The sequence below is a fragment of the Chinchilla lanigera genome, unplaced genomic scaffold (genome assembly GCF_000276665.1).
Source record: "Chinchilla lanigera isolate Chin_1 unplaced genomic scaffold, ChiLan1.0 scaffold00062, whole genome shotgun sequence".
In the NCBI taxonomy this organism is placed as follows: Eukaryota; Metazoa; Chordata; class Mammalia; order Rodentia; family Chinchillidae; genus Chinchilla; species Chinchilla lanigera.
Genome location: NW_004955463.1, coordinates 8,143,479 through 8,161,832, shown reverse-complemented (window position 1 = coordinate 8,161,832; position 18,354 = coordinate 8,143,479). Strand labels below are relative to the sequence as shown.

The 18,354-nt window shown below is 36.2% G+C and overlaps 1 protein-coding gene and 1 long non-coding RNA gene across 4 annotated transcripts in view; one reads left to right on the top strand and one right to left on the bottom strand.

Annotated features, from left to right (window-relative positions):
* The window catches only part of Nrg1 (neuregulin 1), a 1,027,681-nt gene that overhangs the window by 875,284 nt on the left and 134,043 nt on the right, over positions 1-18,354 (bottom strand). The window lies entirely within an intron of this gene.
* LOC102006322 lies at positions 5,269-14,189 on the top strand. Its single transcript, XR_263161.2, has 3 exons — positions 5,269-5,542; positions 9,211-9,317; positions 14,160-14,189. It is a non-coding gene; the product is annotated as an uncharacterized LOC102006322 (long non-coding RNA).

Sequence of the window (18,354 nt, the reverse complement as noted above, 5' to 3'; positions counted from 1 at the left end):
AGCATTTTCCTTATAACATACCATAGAAACTACTCCACAAGAACAAGTCTACTTGTCAGTTCAACAAAATTACTGCACGTGTATACTAGGTCCTGTTCTCACTGTAAACACAAGTAAACAAAGCAATAACATTTGGGTAAGAAACAAGTTCTTCGAACAATACACACAATTTTAGAATGATTCAATTACCATAGTTACAAAATGTGCTCCTTTAGTCTAAGTACTGGCAAACCTATGGCATGCATGCAACAATTGGCTGTTTATTATCAATAAGACTTTAAAAGGTTGGCCATCCCTGGTGTAAATCATGAAAAATACAATAGTAATAATAATTACTATTATATAATAATGAATCTGAGCACTTTAATCACTTCTGGAACACACAAAAGGTCATACTTAGATATTTGTTGAATGAATTGACGTATAAATGAGTTATATGAAAAAGAAAGGACTGTTGAACTCTCCAACATGAGAAGAAGAAAAAGTATCAGAAGAAGAGAATTTCTCTAGTTTGGAACAATCAAAGCCAGTTTTTAAAATGTCTGAGGGCTTTAAAATATCTGAAGGTTTGTTTTCTCTGGATTACAAGGCAATGTAGGACGTGTTTCAGTACCTCGGATAGCTCCAGGGTGGCATGCTTTCCAAAGTCTCAAAACTACTTAATTATTTGTTTCTTCCAACTGGAATCATACTGTTAAAAGGTTCCACCATGTCTATGCCTGATTAATTCCTCATAACACATAACTCCTCTGCCTCATCCCCATCCCAAAGTGGATCTATAAGTGCAGCCTATTTGTCAAAATGGAGTAACTTCTGTTCCGAATATACCTGCCAATTTAGAAAACTGACCTAAGGAGGCTTACCACTCACTATGTGACAAGTCATCCTAATAAGGGCTCTCTCCTCCACTGATCAAGAGTAAGTAATTTACCTGCAGGATCTGATAAAGAAGCTATCTGAAAGTTGGGAGTAATATATATTACAAAAATATAATCTAGTATTTTACATTAAAATCAATAAATCTCTTAGAGTGAACAAAAACTAGGAGGTATGATAGACATTGTGAAAAAAGGGAAAATGCTCAAAAGTAAAGGGCAACTGGGGTGTGGGAAAAGAGAAAGAAGGGGAAATTATGTACACACACACACACAGGATAGCTAACATAGTTGTGCTACTGTCTTCTATTGTTTTACTGAAAGGAACAGTTAATGATTACGTGTTTGATCAATCTTTCATGTCTCTGTTTGTTTTCGTGAGAAACCACTTTGAAGATATCAATACGTAATACAACAGCCATTGTTAATTTCCTACCTCTTTGTAACTCTGTATTGCTTGTATTGTTCTTATGCTATTTTGTAAATGGATGTCTGTTAATGTTTTCCTTCTTTCATTTATTAAAATAAATTTTAAAAAAAACAACACTCTGCTGAATAATGTTAACTCTCCATAAGCATTTGCATAAATGGCACAAGCTGCACAAGAGACATGACTATAAAATAAACATGATTACTAAACAACAAGAACAAGAAAGTAAAAAGACATTATTGGCTGTGCTTAAATACAGAGCTACGGAACTAAAGTAAAATACCGGAAAACAGGAGGTACTCACTTTTACTATTCTACTTCCTTTGCTTTCCTATAGTCTCTAAACATTTTTGTGTTTCTATGCTGTAGCATTTTATTTTGGGGATGGATACTTATTTGCACAACTTCAATGGTTTAGATAGTAAATTCCTTAAGAAGAGGAACCATATTTTAGTTATCTTTGTGTCATTCATAATAGGTAACATTATCCTGGATATGGTAAGTACCCCCAAACTGTTTATTGGATGAAACTGAATTGAAATAACTCATATCAGGTTCACAAAACTTTTGTTCTCAGAGCAGTATGAATGAGATTTACCTAATCTTGTTGCTGCACAGAGGAAAATGAGGAGTTGTTTCTGACATTAAACATAACAGAGATTGGGGCCATCTAAAAATACTTACCTCATAAAGAACCCTGTGAAAGGAGGTAATACAAACCAAGACCTTCAGAGAGATCACTGCAGGTTCAACTTATGTCTCCTACTCTAGAGCTGTATTTTTACTTTTGTGTGTGTGCACTTCCATTAGCTTCCATTTTTATTAGTACATACAAGTTTACAATACATAGTGATTACACTCATGGGGGAGTGTTAGTATACGTACAGGACACATCTTATTTTTTTTATTTCTCCTTTCCCTTCCCACCCTCCCTCCATCTGTCTCTTCCATCTTTACAAAGAAAAGCCAAATAAAATATAAAGAAACAGGGAGATATATCTTTTGTCAATAGAAAGGGTATCAAAAGTCTAAGGGTGGGGGAAAGGAGGAGGGGAATGGAATGAAAAAGGAATTAAGATGCATTAGGCATATATACCAACCACCATCAGTGAATATAATCTTACTATGTTACAAACATGAACTAATAATAAATAATGATTTAATAATGCAAATGGGGAAGGGGGATCTCAAGATGGAGAGAGGGAAGGGGATAGGGAGGGTAAGGGGAATATAAGGAATCAAGATATGTTCAGTATATGTACCCACTCCCTAAGATGCATGCAAGCATCGGGTACTCCAAACACATGAGTAAAAAAGAAAACTGCAAATGAATGAATAAAGAAAATGTTGTATTTATACACAATGGAATACTACTCTACTATAAAGAAAGATAAATTTGAGCCATTTATAGGAAAGGAATGTACCTTGAGACAATAATGTTCAATGAAATAAATCACACCCACACGCTTAAACATCACATAATTTCTCTTACATGAGAAGCTTGAAGTATAAATAAAACTATATTTTTAAATCAGCAAAGATTGTATTACAAGAACCCAAGAAGAAAGGATAAAAAGAGTTGATCTCTATAAAGTTGAAAAAAGACTCCTCAGAAGGAAAGGAGAAAAGAAAGGAAAAGAGGGAAGGAGAAAGTAAAGAGGAGGGGGAGGAAGCAAAGGAAGGAGGGAAAGAAGAAGGAAGACATGACTTGGTGGTTATAGAATCAGTGCAATTTTATCTCAGTGGTAGTAAGAGGGTTGGTAAAAGCACCATCACCTCAAAATCTCACAAGTAGAAAATAAGCTCATTCTTGGTGTCTGTAGATAGACTTTACTGCACAGAATAAGGGAAGAATAGAGGAATAATAGTTGCATAAATTTGTTTTCATTTGTGTTTCTTTAAGAACGTCTTAAGTGGCTCAGTGAGACTTTTCAGGAAGAACTAATTTAAATTGCTTGCAATAGTTTCTTAATTTAAATTACTCCAATAATCTGTAGAGTTTCTCAAGAAAAAATTACATTTTCAGTCTACTTTTACCAATTTTACCAATTCTGCCAATTTTTATTCTTCTATAAGTTTTTATTTTGCATGTCATTATCCAGTGCTTTAAAATAGTTATTAAGAATTTGGGGCACTCACTTTGTAAATTCAAGTGTCGCTGAGTGAGGTTAATTTTCAATTCAGCAGGTTTTCCATTTCACTGGGAATCAATTCCATCAAATGTTTCTATTCTAGCATTTAGAACACCATCCTACAAGGTCTCCAGTCTCACTTTAACACTAAAATTATGCAACATGAATCCAAATTTCTGGAGAAGTAACTCTGCTAGCTGGATCCACTTTATTTTCCTCCCTATATGCAAAGAATGCTTCATTTTTCTGTCCTGCTGAAAGGACAGCTAATCCTTACATTTTAAGAAACAGAATTTCAGAGCATTTGTTGCCAAGATCCTCACTATAATATAGCTAGAACAACCCCTTGTGAGCACTATTTAGGGCTATTTCTAATTGAGAAATGATTATTTATAGGCTATTCACTGAATATCAAAATGTCATATACTTAGGTTTTCATACTACATATGAACAGAAGCCTGCAAATTAGAGAGGTATAAGACCCGGAAACATCAATGGGCCTTTTCACCCAGCTGATCCTTTAGCATCAGTCTGTATTTCCCACTTTTGTTGTCTGTAGAATTAGAAATGTATGGAAGGATGATTTCAAAGCCTAGGTTTTAATCTGGGCTGGAAGTTGTAACAACCTCCACAAACATCTGGCATGTCCCAGTCTTTCAGTGGGTGAGAATAATCTAAGGGTTGACCTACAGCCAGGATGATAGAATCTTCAAAGCTGAGGTTTAAGCTCAGGACCATAAGGAGATGATATTGCCAAAAGCAGGCTTAAAACAAATTTAAGTAACATAATGTCTTACTAAACCCTAACCTAAACATCAGTATTAAGTTTTTTCTAATCTGTGAAATCAAGCTACTGTTTTAAAAGTTTAAGTGGTCAGTTTAAAAACAACCAAAACTTTAACAATGGTGGTAGTGTGACATGACATAGAACACATTAGAATGAAAATTGGGAAATTCTGAATTATTTATTCCTGTTTTGTTTCTTCAGCCACATACTATCAAGAGACTTAACCCCCCTGGGCAGTGGGCTTCTATTTTGTCATGTGAAAAACAAAGAACTAGGACTCAAAAATAACTGTATTTACTTCCAGGAATAAATTGGCATTTCATTAAGTTTGAACTTCAATCTGTCTTCTATTTGAACACTTATAAAAAGAAATAAAGCATTCTGTGTATTTAACACATGTGTTCTAGGTTTTAGAATTTACACTCTAGTTTCTCATAAGATTAGTGTACTTTTCCTTTTCTTTTAAAATAATAACAGATGACAGGGATGAGCACAATAACACAAATAAATGAAAAGTCAACCAGTTCCAGTTGCATTTCTTCCAAACTCCTGCAAGGGTATAAGTGGAGGGTAGGCGCCAACCTGGCAGCTGCTTGCTTAAGGAATGCCAGGAAATTCCATCACAGCTCCTCTGAGCAGAACATATCAGCAGCAGGGCACTAGTATGTGAGCCTTCTGCATCACACATCAGAAAGGCCAGATCAGAGTGTGGCATAGGCTGCCAGGAATTGGATTTAGATTGTTAAAACCACAAAGGACAGGAGTCCTGCCTTTTAGTTTCCACTGCATCTCACGATTCTACAACCCACGTTAAGACTAGAGTCAGCCCGCCCTTCATGCTGTGGCGCTGCCCTGGCAGCCATGAGATCCTAGTGAACAGGTTACAAGACGATACTGAAGCAGCCCGAAACATTCAGTAACATGAGAAATGAAAGTAGCGCAAGAAAATCTCACAAAGTTCCAAGCACTAAGGAGGTCATAATCCCTCATTCCAATCTAATTTTAGCCCAGTAAGACACATTACTTTTCTTAGAGTAGAACACGTTAGAGTTTGAGTGATGGCAGTTTAGAGGAAATCAGAATATTAGAAGTTTACCCTCAAGGAACAAGTGTAAAGAATATCCTACAGAAAAGGTGACAAATATATGCCATTTCCATGTTCTCGTCACACACTAGACAGTACTACAGGAGTCATCTTTCCTGTAGAACCAGTCTCACAGCCCTGCAAGCTTCCTCATCTGGGAGTCCTTATCCATTGACCAGAGTTGGCCTGAGAAAGAAAATCTGCTTGTTATCTGTCTTACAAGAGAAAAAACAGGTAAAAATCATGACAACCTCCTTATTCTTAGAACTCCATCACTCAACACCATAGGGCAAAATTGCTTTATATCTCTGGACCTTATTATCTCACATAAAATCTCCAGGTGAGGGTTAGCTATCTTTAAGTGTCCTTTGTATATCCTAGCTCTAAATATTTGTAATTGTAAATATTCATGAATAACTCAGCAAAACCATGACAATCCCATAGCTCTAGGAAGTGGTTACTTGTGGAAGTCATAACACATCATCATGTTTTCCCACAGGACAGAGCTGCAGATATTAATTACAAGATTCTCTGTCCAACAGTGCTCATTGAAGCCAAGAGTTACATCATAGTGCTTCTCCTTTACAGATGAGGATCGTCAGAGTGGTTAACTGATATGCATAAAATCATGTAGGTAAATCTGCCTACCCAGCTTGTGATTATGAACATCAAGATTATTCAAAATAAGTGTTATGGGGTTTAGAGCATAATCATAAAATTGTAGACATAAATCGATTGACAAGTCAATACCTGTCTTTAATCACTATTGGTCCCAGGCTCTCTTGATTCTCAAAACTTGAACAATTTTAGGTCCTGATAGACATTCTTTGTTGTTTTTGTTGTTAATTTCTAAGGTCTCTTGCTCAGTGAGAACGTCTATTTTTTCTATCCTTTGTTACTTGAATTTTGCAAGCTTTCCAATTTTGAATCCCTAAGATGTGCATCAGTAGGCTGTGTACTTGGCCTGTCACATCATAACAATGCCACAGAAAACCTCACCTAACATAAATGCTACAGAATCCCAAAGTCAGTCATTCACTGTGACATTTTTGTTCAGTGTCTTTTACCTATGTGTGGTTCTTGTGTTTGCAGCCTTAAGTAGAAATTTTACTCTCTAAAAATATCATAATACACCGGAACATAATATTAATATGTCTATGTAGGTTTCGCTGTCTAATCATGAGTCCAGTTTTCAAGTGATTAATACTGGTTTGGTAGTATAGAAATGGGAGATACTTCAGATTGTGTATGACATGTAATGAATATAAATTCTGTAAGTGAACCTGTACTGATGCCATTATAATCTAGAACCATCATAGCAATGCAGACAAAATGAGTTAATGCCCCTGATATTTAGAATAGGTGAGTGTGGATAGAGATTTGAACAGCCAGATTTAAATTCCATCCGTAACTCTAACATTAATGTTACAAGCTTGCACTGTTTTCTTCATTTCCTTGGGCCTCAACTGTAAAGGAGAAAGCTCAACTTGATTTCTAGCATCACATTTGTAATTACCATTTTATGACTAACATTGTCACAAGTGGCCTCTGATACTCCCCCCCTCCCATGGGCAGTAGCTTTCCTGAGTAGTTACATAATTCTAAATTTAATTCTAAATGTGGCAGCACATATCAGCCCCTGATTTAGTGCTCATCCAGGAAGACTCACTGGCAATCTGGCAGGCACAGCCTTCTGCTCTGTAACTCATCCCAAACACCTCTCGGTGATAGTAACAGCACCTCCTACTACATGAACACAAAACTTCTCATCTCCATCTTAAGTCTGAGCTTCACTCCTTCACTCTGCAAACTGAAGAACCTACTGTCTCCGGTTTCCTTAAATGTAAAGGGCCAGGCCAGCTGTCTTAAATTTAAAGAAAATAAAAACTTCATGAAGTACTTGGGAAATGCTTACAACTTCACAAAGCACAGCACTACGAACCAAGAAGAGATTGTAGAGATGTTCACATTTTTCAATTCTAGTGATGTTTGGTTTTGTTGCTTGTTTTCATCAGTGCTAGCACTCAAACTCAGAGCCTCTGGTATCGAAGGGAAGCATCAGGTTAGAGTTATAACCTGAGACCCAGAGAGGCAGGAATGCCAGGATTAGATCCAAACGTTCTTGCATTCCAGGTCTGTGTGTTCACAAGAGACAATATGAAAGCAGAGGAAGATGAAGTGTTTTTACTATCACTAGATTTTGATAGGTGGTTATTCAACAAAAACTCTTTTGTTAACATCCAGACTAAAAACTTTTAATATCTCTACATTTTTATTATCACAGTGAAGCAGTAGATTATAACGTAGGATTATTTGCTCTGCAGCTGAAAATTACTTCTTTGCATTTCATTTTCTCTTCTGTAAAATATCTTCATTAAATCAGTTTTGCAAGTTAGAGCGCAATAACTAATGCACTGTCACTCACACTATGTCTTCACACAGTGGTGAATCAAACGGTAAAGCATCATTTAATGGTCACAACAAATTACTACAAATCAAAACGCCTCTTTATTGTGGCCAAGCCCTATGATGTACTCTCAGGATGATGTTCTAAGATCTAAAAGGGTCATGAGAACTCTCACAGGAGACACTATTCCTATAAAGGCCCTCAAGGACATGATGGTTTGTTTGCAGAGCTCTTGGAATCACCTTTCATAGCAACATTGCTGGGGATTTGAAAAGGCAACAGATTTGTTAAAATCTATTTTAAAAAGATAAAAGTAGTGCAACTATAAGATGTTCTTATTTTCTGAACTAATGGTACCAAATATGTTTCAAACTTATCACTTCCTGATGGCGATGTAGAAATTCTGAGAACATTAATCTAAATATACTTCTTAAAATGGAGATGGACAAGTTATAAAACATCACCTGGAAGAGGTATCAGTCAACATAAGATCCAACTATGTTACAAATATATCTTAGAGTCCACCTCTACAGAAAGCTTTTCATGATTTTTAAGGTACTCTAATAGCCCAAACTTTTGGTCCACAACTGATAGCAAGCAGCCTAACAATCTGCAGAGATGGCTCCATTTGCTAGTTCCGTCACTTTGTGTGTATACCACTCAGAATAAACTTTTCATTTTATTGATGAGAAAGTGGAACCCAAGAAGGCATGTGGCTTTTGCTGAAAGTAAAAAGCAAAAGAGAAGCTGAGAGTGGATTAGACTGCACACAGGCAGGCTTCAGGCTCAATGCTCTTCCGAGGGGCAGAGTGATTTCGTTTTACCTTACAGAAGAGTCAGCCTAGCAGGGCTCAGGACTAGGACAAACCACTCTCTCTTTGCAGGCACCTACTGTGGTTCCTTCACATTCACAAAGGAATTTGTCCCCATCTTCATGTTCTGCTTTACTTTACTTGTTAGAATAGCTTTTTAAATGATTTTCTTCATTCATGACATTAAAAAATACCATTTAATTGAGCTCTGTCCCCAGGATTGGTTAAGATGTTTTAAAATATGGTTTCATATACAAGACTATATGTTGTTGTTCTACTGTTACCAAACATATTCATAATTCTCTATGCCTTTCCCAATAGTTTAGGCTCTGATTTTCACATGTAGTGTCTTTAACCGAGATTCACAAAAAGATAAAAGGTATGTTAGCTTTAATTCATTCTACTAAGATGTTGACGGTTTTCCCTTCACATACAGATCACTAAAAATGTTCTCCTGAAGCTAGTTCAAGTGGTTTTTTTTGTTGTTTGTTTGTTTTGTTTTTTGGTTTTTTTCCGGTACCAGGAACCGAACTCACGACCTTGCGCTTGCCAGGCAAGTGCTTTGCCGCTGAGCTAAATCCCCAGCCCCAGTTCAAGTGTTAATAAGGTATTCAATGAAAAATCAACCTAGGAATAGGAGGCCAGAGAGGAAGAACAATTTTTTTGTCTTTGTTTCAAAATAGTGATCTGAACTTCTTATTTCAAGTCAAAAGAGAATAAAATCCTGGAACTGAGTCACAAGCTATCTGCTCAGATTCTGCAGCGCCATCACATATGCAGTTATAAGATGGTAAGTGGGGCTATGGTTTGCTCCAGCTTGAGCTCATAGTTATTTTCAGAGGTTAAATTTTATATATATATTCAAAAGTTAAGTAATCATAGGTCTTATACACATTTATTACACATGAAATAATGTAAAACATTCTTCAAAACTTCCTAGCAAGCTAAGCAGCTGTACAACAAACAATTAAAATACATAAATGGAGCATAAAGGAAATCCATTGTTTATTGTGGTTACTCTTGCTAAGGACACAGAGATTACATCATTTATTATTTTATCCGTTATGTAGTGAGTTTCCCATCATCAACCCCCAACCACGTATTTTGAGAGAGCTGCCTCAATTCTGCACATAGAACCAACATTGAATATTTATTGAAGTAAAGGGAAATATAATTAAAAGTAATGATGATACAAACTAGCATTCACAGAAGGCTTACTAGAGTTCAGACAATATATATGACTTAAATAATTCTTGTGACAATGCCACTTTATTAGTAAGAAAATTAGTCTTAAAGAGTTTAAATAACTTTTTCAGTTATCTCTACAAGTCATAAGTGCAAGTCACAAGCTGGCATTTCAGGTCCCCCTAACTCAAAACACACATTCTTAATATGAGTCCATATTTTCCTACAATGTAATCTTTCATTAATGACTTTCATGAGAATATTCCTGTGGTCCATCATCAAGAACAATAATCGTCATCGTGAAGACATTCAGAATTACAGTGAGGAAACTACTGCTGACAGAGTGCTAGGTAACCGAATTTTATCACGTCAAGTTTTCATAAGCACTTATCTTTAATGAAAAATCAGAAAAATTTTGCTGAATAGAATTTGACAGTAAGATAGCCCTAGAACCAAAATTTCTTAAAACAAAACTTTATATCTAGCCTTTTCCTACACCGGATATGTATTAAATGATTAGGCTTTTCAGCATTACCAGAGCCATTTGAATTTTTCAAAGAATCATCATCTTTTGAATTTAACTTCAAATAATATAACTTTAGACTAAAAGATTATTTTTGTAAACCTGCCCAAGCCTAAATTTTAATTTTGGGGAAATATAAAAGAAAATATGGCCTAAATAAAGTTTAAAAAAAGTACAAGTTTATCAGATGCAATTAGGATTATTTTTTAATTTTCATTTTAAATAAGTTGTGCGTACTTGATACTATTACTTGGTTTTATGTTTCTATAAAAACTTCACTCTCCAAAAGCAAGAGACAGAAAATAATATAAATATTCAATAATAAGTAACAGTAAAAATTATGAAACATCCATATCTTAGTGTAACCATTAAAAATTATACCAAAATAAACTGGGCATGATGTCATATGCACATAATCCAAGCATCGTGGAGGCTAAAGCAGAATGATCCCAAGTTTAAGCCCATCCTGGACAACTTAGTGAGACCCTATACCAAAATAAAAAGTTCTTAAAAGTTTTAATGTTGAAAAAAAGAACTAGGTATATAGCTCAGTGCAAAGAACTTCAGTTCAATTTCCAGTTCTAGGGAGAAAAAGAGACAAAGAATTCCATGGCATGTGAAAGTTTTAAAATTGACTAGCAAAATAAAAATAATTTAATAAGCATTTATAGTATGATAAAATTTTAGGTGTTTGTGTATAGGGGTTAAAAAATCCTAAATGAGTAGAGTTCAAAATGAACAGAACACTTATTCAATGGTAGAAGGAGGATTTTTTCTTTTTTTAAACTAATTTTTATAATGCAAAAATGTACTCTAACAGTACTTGCCTTGATTAGCTTAGTAACTGTCTCCAAATGTAATACAGAAGTTATGCACACAAGTTTGCAATACTGCCTGGATTCAAAATCTGACTCTATGTCATTAACTATGTAACTTTATCTAAATTACCTAAAACTCGGTGCCTCACTTTTCTGATGTGTAAAATAAGAAGAATGTGCATTTCTACATTGTTCAACCATTGTGAGAATTACATGAGTTTATAAATATAATTAAAATAATGCCTGGCATGTAGGACTCAATATATGCTACTACAGCATGGGTATCACACCAATACATCTATGGACAATCCTTTGGACCCGTTCCTAGGCTTGCCATAACCTTTTGTTGTTAAAAAAGCAAAACTAGCCAGGGATTTAGCTCTGTGGCATAAGTGCCTGCCTGGCAAGTGCAGGGTCCTGAGTTCCAACAAAACAAAACAAAAAGCAAAACTATTTGGTGATAAGGTAAGCAGTTTATTAAAGAAAAACAGAAAACATTCACATCATAATTTTTTATGGTTTTTTTACTTTCTACTAAAATTGAATCCTCCATCAAACCAAGCCTTCCTTCATCAAACTCAAGCCTAATGCAAGAGTACTGAACATGGAACGTACTTTTTCCTTGTTTATGTCTGTACCTCAAATAAAAAGGAAACTAAGTTTCTTTCAGAAAGTAAGGAGCAAGTACTCAGCATGCTGCTTCCCTATTGCTACCTCAAACCTAAAGCTCTAACCATCAAGAATATTCCTGGGTTTATAGTAGGCCTGCTTAAGTTAATTTTTCCTGCAAGAATGAAGTTATTTGATTTATCATGTTCTATAGAAACATAGGAAACTAAAAACATATGTTTCATAGTGTTAAACTGCTAAGTATTATTCTTTATATTTGGACCATAAGTTTCACAAGTAGTTCTAAAAAATGTTCTGAATGGGAGGTGAAGTTGCCTGACCAGGTCCCACAGTCTGTGGCTAAGCAGGAAATGACAGCAGAGAAATCCACACTTGATTCTACCTACCATGTGAGACTCTTCCCCAAAGAACATTCTTAAGGTCATTTCTTCAAAAAAGTGACTAAGTGTATGCAAACTGAACGGTCTCTTCTGTTTAACTTACATTAAATAAAATAAAAATAATGCAAAATTGTTTCCACCAAACATAGGAAGAAATTTTTGATTCAATTCTTAGAATCATTTTAAATCAAATGAAGTGATAGGAATTTTTCAAACAAATTTGGAAAGTATAAAACATACCTCAAATATGACATGTGATTGTTGCTACTGATGTCTTTCAAATCCTGTTTTACATTTGAGAAACTGTACCTTAATGAAGAGTCCAGAAAGGGACATCGGTTCCCTTATACTGTCTCTTATAACCCCAAGCACTGAAATAATATTACTGTCTCTGAACTGTATGTTCTGCTCCTCCGTCACTTCCTTTTCTCCATCTGAGCTGAGTATAGGTGGTAGTGGTAGGTGGGGCGGGGAGCGATCTTCACAGTTTCTTGCTCAGTTCTGTTCTATTAGTCAAAGCTCTTGCTCAGGGGAAAAAAAAAAAAATGCATTCCCTGGTGAATGTTTCAATGGTCAATCCTTGGAGGACAACTCCCATACCCAAACCTGGAACCCCTTGCATACTTCTGAGCCACAATCCCTTTCTTATTTCTCATTTGAATATTCCACCATTTCTCTAGTTTAAAATGCTTAGCATCAGAAGTACCACATTTCTTCACTGACATTTTAATGCAGATTTCAACTTTTTTATGAGACTCCGAAAGGCCAGCATGCATGCTCTGGTGGACTTATCATAGTGCCATGTAGGACACTGAATGAATAGAGTCTCTATTTTCTGTCAGTATTTAGCATTCCAATGAGACAAAAATGAGAAAGAAACAAAAAGTATAATGCAGGGAAAGATACTTGGTGATATTCACCTGATGTATAGAAGATTGGGGGCTTCCTTATGGGATGTCCTAACATCTTTGAGTATCTTCCTACATTCTAGAGTTCTTTCAGAGCTTGAGTCCAGTTTTACAGCCAGAAGATTCAAAGACTACCTCACAAAAGGGGCCAAAAACCAGGAAGAACGAGTTTTCTGGTAGGAACATCTGGGGAGGTACTTCCTTCCTCAGCTGATCCTGCCCTCACTGGTGCTAAGAAGCCATATGATTAGAAGGAAGTCCTGAAGTGTAACTAGATAGCCCCAGAGTCAATCTATTTGGCACCCACTCTGAAATACTAGGTGCTTAGTAATGATTGTTGCTACACTGCTTTTTCTGATTAAGCTAGTTTATGTGTATTCTGTAATTTGCAAGGGAAAGGTCTGTCCAACACGCATATGAGAACATTGAAATTCTAATTCTCAGGAGTACCAATAGACCACTAAGGAAAAGTGCTTGATTTCAGAAACTGTTGCATTTATCTTCACCCTCAGCCACTGTCCCACACCAGGCTACGTTTGTCACGCTTCAGAGCCAAATGAAATCCATGCTATATGAAAAGGGACTGCTGAAGTTCCAATGAGTAAGAATCTCAGTATATTTCCTTAATAAAGAGCAGTTAGTGTTTTTCTGAAAGAAGAATTTAGGAGAGTTAATATGCTGACAGGAAGTTATAAAGTTCTGCATTTTCCTTACTGCTGATGATAAAATAATAAAAGGGCAGCTCAAAGTCACCAATAATCAATTTGTTGTGGTTATGAATATAGCAGCAGGAGCTCTGGAATCAGAACGTATAAATTTGGGTCCCAATTCTATCACTCAACCACTTTTTCACCTTGAGCAAAACAAATTATATATTCATGCATTAGTTTCTTTATCTGTGAAAAACAATGATAGTATCTACCTCAAATGATTGTTGTAAATACTATATAACAAAATAGATGAAAGGTGATTAGTGGATTTTTCTAGCATATATGTACCACTCATTAAAATATTAGCCCCTATCAGTATTAATTGGGTTATTAGCAATTATGACACTGATGATGTCAAACTTGGAAGGCTTTCCAGAATTTAAACATTTCACTAAGGCATCCATGAAATCTCTATTTAATAGGGTCATTCAACATTAAAGATCTTAGTTATTCCAAAGGTCCTCTTTTGTTCTTTTAGAGAATTACTACTTTTGAAGCTAAATTGTCCACCCTCCTTGGCTGAGAAAATTGCACCTGGGGGTAAGTTGTCTGACTGAAAAGCTATGCAGCTCTGGATGGGCTGCTGTTTGCTTTGTGCCTGAAAACAGCTTTTCTACACCAGTACCCCTTTGAGAGCATTTTAGTCTCAGGTTAGAAGGACAGTGAGCTACTGCAATGGCATTTATAGAGGGCCTCGGAGTTTCCAAATATTCATTTCTAGCCAAGGTTTTCTGTTGGGGGCCATTTTTACTGGGTAAGGGAAAACAAATACTTGCCTTGGGATTGCTGGGCTCCAAGCATTTTGCAAATGTTTTTAACTAATATTTTTCTGGGAAAATAACATCTCCAGAAAATGTTAACTGAAAAAGTTAGCTGTTTGGCCACAGAGAAAACTGTTCAGTAAAAGCATAAACTTGCAAAGATAGTTGCAAATATAAATGTCGATTTTGTTGCCACTATAACAATGTGGATATGGTAGGTTTTCTTTTGATTAACAAACTTTGCTTTTTTTAACATCACTATCAACAGACAATGGTCACGAATTTTCTTGGGACTCATCATCCCTTACAAAATCTGATGAATACCCTGTACCAAGCCTTCAAAAAAAGACACCACCATAAACATATACCTATGGCTGTATAAAGAACACAGTCATGTGTGGTTAACAATCTGACAAATAAATGTCCGGTAAACAAACAAAATCCCCAATAAATTACTTCTTTTTTGGCATTCTATTAATAACAAACCTCCAGAAACTAGCATATTGGTTCTTTACCAAAATAATGATACCTAACGTTCATAATAATGATACTGGTTCCTTGAACTCCTTGAATTCCATCTAGAGATACTAGAGAGATTTGCTATTCAAAGCACAATCCTTGGGCTGGCAACATCAACATCACAAAGAATCCTGTTAGGCATAGGGATCCCCAGACTCCAATCCAGACTACTGAACCAGAGAATGTATTTTAACAAGATACTCAGCAGATGCATAGGCACATTAAATTTTGTGAGGCACTACTTTAGGTTTACAGAGAGCTAAGCACCTCTGATCTCAAAGATCTTTTCAATAGGTGAGTTACAAGATAAGTGAAAGTGTAATATGATCTTCTAGATGTCCCCAATGTAATGCGTACAAGCAAATACTGACTGAAGGCTAACTATTTATTCATTCATTGTTTCAAAAGATATTTATTGACTATCCATTCTGTGCCAGGCATTGCTGTACTCACTGAATGAAAGCCTTCTCCCTCATTCAAGACGGACAATACAGACAATAAACATAGATGCAGCAAATCATACAATCTGCAGATGACAATGAGTGAGATGAGCTAAAGTAGAGTAGGATGAAAATTTAAAGGAATGCTGTAGGGTGCTGCTTTTAAAATGCAGTGGCCAGGGAGACCTCATGGATTCAATGGCACTTGAGAAAAGGAGTGAAGGAAATAGCAAGTGACACCCGCACTAGTGTAAGTTCCAACAAAGAACAAAGCAAGGTGAACACCAAGAAGCAGGGAGATGCATTGAAGATCAAAGAGGAAGCTGCCCCCTACTACCATCCCACTAGAGCAGAAAAGCAGGGGAAGGTTGGAACCTGAGACGAGTGAGTGAGGTTGAGAGTGACCATACAAGTTATCCTAATCAGTGAACACATGAAAAAACATTAGGAGAGAGCCCTGGGGACACTAGGCCAGGTGCTGCACCCCCCTCCACTTAGCCATGGAAAGTCTCTTCAGGAAAAGGTAAGGTTTTGGAGGCTCTTTGAAATACAACTTACTGCCAGAAAAAAAAAAAATTTATTCTTCTTTCCTTTGGGTGGATTTAGGTTTAAAATATAGTTGCTAAGTATTGCTGGCAAAAACCAGATTCTGTTTTAGAAGGTCTGGCACATACTTGGCAGGCAACATACTACACTGGAATTAATAATCCTATCCCATGACTGACTATAATTCAGAGTCATATCTTGGCTACTTTTTTAGGCTTATGTTTGTAATTTTTTTTTTTTTTAACCACAGTTTGACAGCATGCTAGCCATCTTGCCTGAACATCTGTTTCAAGAACTCTTCCGCCTTTGGCCAGTGTGTGCTCTCATCTTAGCAGGCCAGATGACCACTGCCATCTCCGTAACACTGTGCATGCATACCTTGTGTTTCTAAGTCTATTCCAAGTTCTCACTGGGAGACGCAAGGTTTTGGTAACAAGGGAAATGTGCTCTTCTCCTTGCCACATGTAAACCACATGAAAGAAATTCTGACTGTACTGCTTAAGAAGTCATGCCAGAAACTGTAAAGATCAGCTCAGCCTACAAGTAACAGCAATCAGTTTGCATAACCTTTGTACATAAAATAATCTAATCCATGCTAATCTCTCTCCTTTATGGCAATGAAGATGCTACAATCACTCCTCACACAGAAATGCTTCAGTCAAATTAATGTTCCATGTCGGTTCTATCTTAAAATATCTCCTCTGCTTCTTCCAGAATGAACAGTGAATAAATCTGTCTGGCCTGAATGAGCCTCCCAAGGATTCTCAATCTAAGCCATCCAAAAAGGAATTTGTAAGATTTTTTTAAAAAGCTAAATAAAAACTAAGAATAATAAATAAAGGACATTATTCACTGAAAAGTATAATCACTTTAATAAAATTAATTTTTAAAAAATAAAAAGGATTGAGTCCTAGAAAGTTTCTTTTACCATTCAGTTATCTGAATACTGGAGTCAGATAGGTTCAGTGTGGGTCATTTACAGACGAGAAAACAGTATCCTGAAAGAGCCAAAAGGACCTTTCTCAAAGATGCACAGCTTTTTGGTGGCACCAGGACCAAAATTCCTTATCTCTCAGGCAGCCCACACACACACACGGACTACCTACAGGGTGATGGTATACAAAAGCTCTTTAGAATGGCTCCAATTTTTGTTCATAGATCATTAACTAATTGAGGAAGGGGTAGAGAAGGAACTAAGAAAATTAGAGTTAATTTGGCATGAATCTTGGCTAATTGCAAATCCATCAAAAATGAGGATAAAGCACCTCTGAAATTCTCATGTAAGTCAATGAGAAAATTAGATTAGATTTGTTTGAATTAAACTTTGACAATTCTTGTAAATACAGTATCTGTGCTGTAACACAGGAAGCATGCTTATAATGTCTGTAAATGATCCCAAGGACTCCGTCCATCTATTCCACACTAAACCTACCGTGATTGGCAAGAAAGAGCAGAAATTGTTAACATTCAAAATCCAACATTGTAAAACCTCAAAACTTATAAACACTTAGCACAAACAGTGGCTTCATGTCTACAAATGAAATAATATAAAGAAAGAAAATGCACTAAGAGAAAGTAACACAAGCTAACTCAAAGTAGTTTATACATTAAAAACCTGTGTTTAAAGAGTTTTGACAATCAAATTATTTCTCAACATGGGCCAGAACATAACACACACATACAGAACATCTATATCATGGGAACCATTTAAAAATTCCATCAGTGGATCCAGTAAATCCACTGTGTGTAGTGACTCATCATCACAAAACGTTGTAACTAGAATAGCTTTGCTTTCCCAGGACACAGCAATGACCCCAGCATGCTGCAAGGGCCCAGGTGCCTGTCTACGTCTGTATCATTCAAGCACTGATGTACTTTCTTGGCTTCCAGTTGTTCACATTGGTAATATCTCAACACAAGAGCTGCACTAGCAAGAACACTTTATACGCTAATGATCACAGACAACACATTCCATTTTCAGTGACCTGCTTGACAGATCTTACATAAGGTCAAAGTCACATTCACAAATAGAGTCCTCTCATTTTAAACACCAGAAAAACTGAGATGTTTACAGTTTTCCCAAAGGCTATTACAACTTATTTATGCAAATCTAGGCCAGGAACATGGGTCTCCTGGCTCCTTATCAGCTGCTGTTTCCACTACATCAAGCTAGGTCCTCTGTGAGTTATCCCCCACTATAGGATAGAATCTCTTTATCTTCCAAATCCAATTCAAATAACCTACATTTTAACTCACCCATAATTACTAAATTGGACCCGAAGTTTAAAAGCAACTGCTTCTTCTATTTCAGTGGAAAGTTTGGCTCAATGACTGTAAATGTCTTACAGCATTGTACAAAATGCCAATCTTCTCACAATTTTTTTTAACCCTTCTGGTCTGTCTCTAA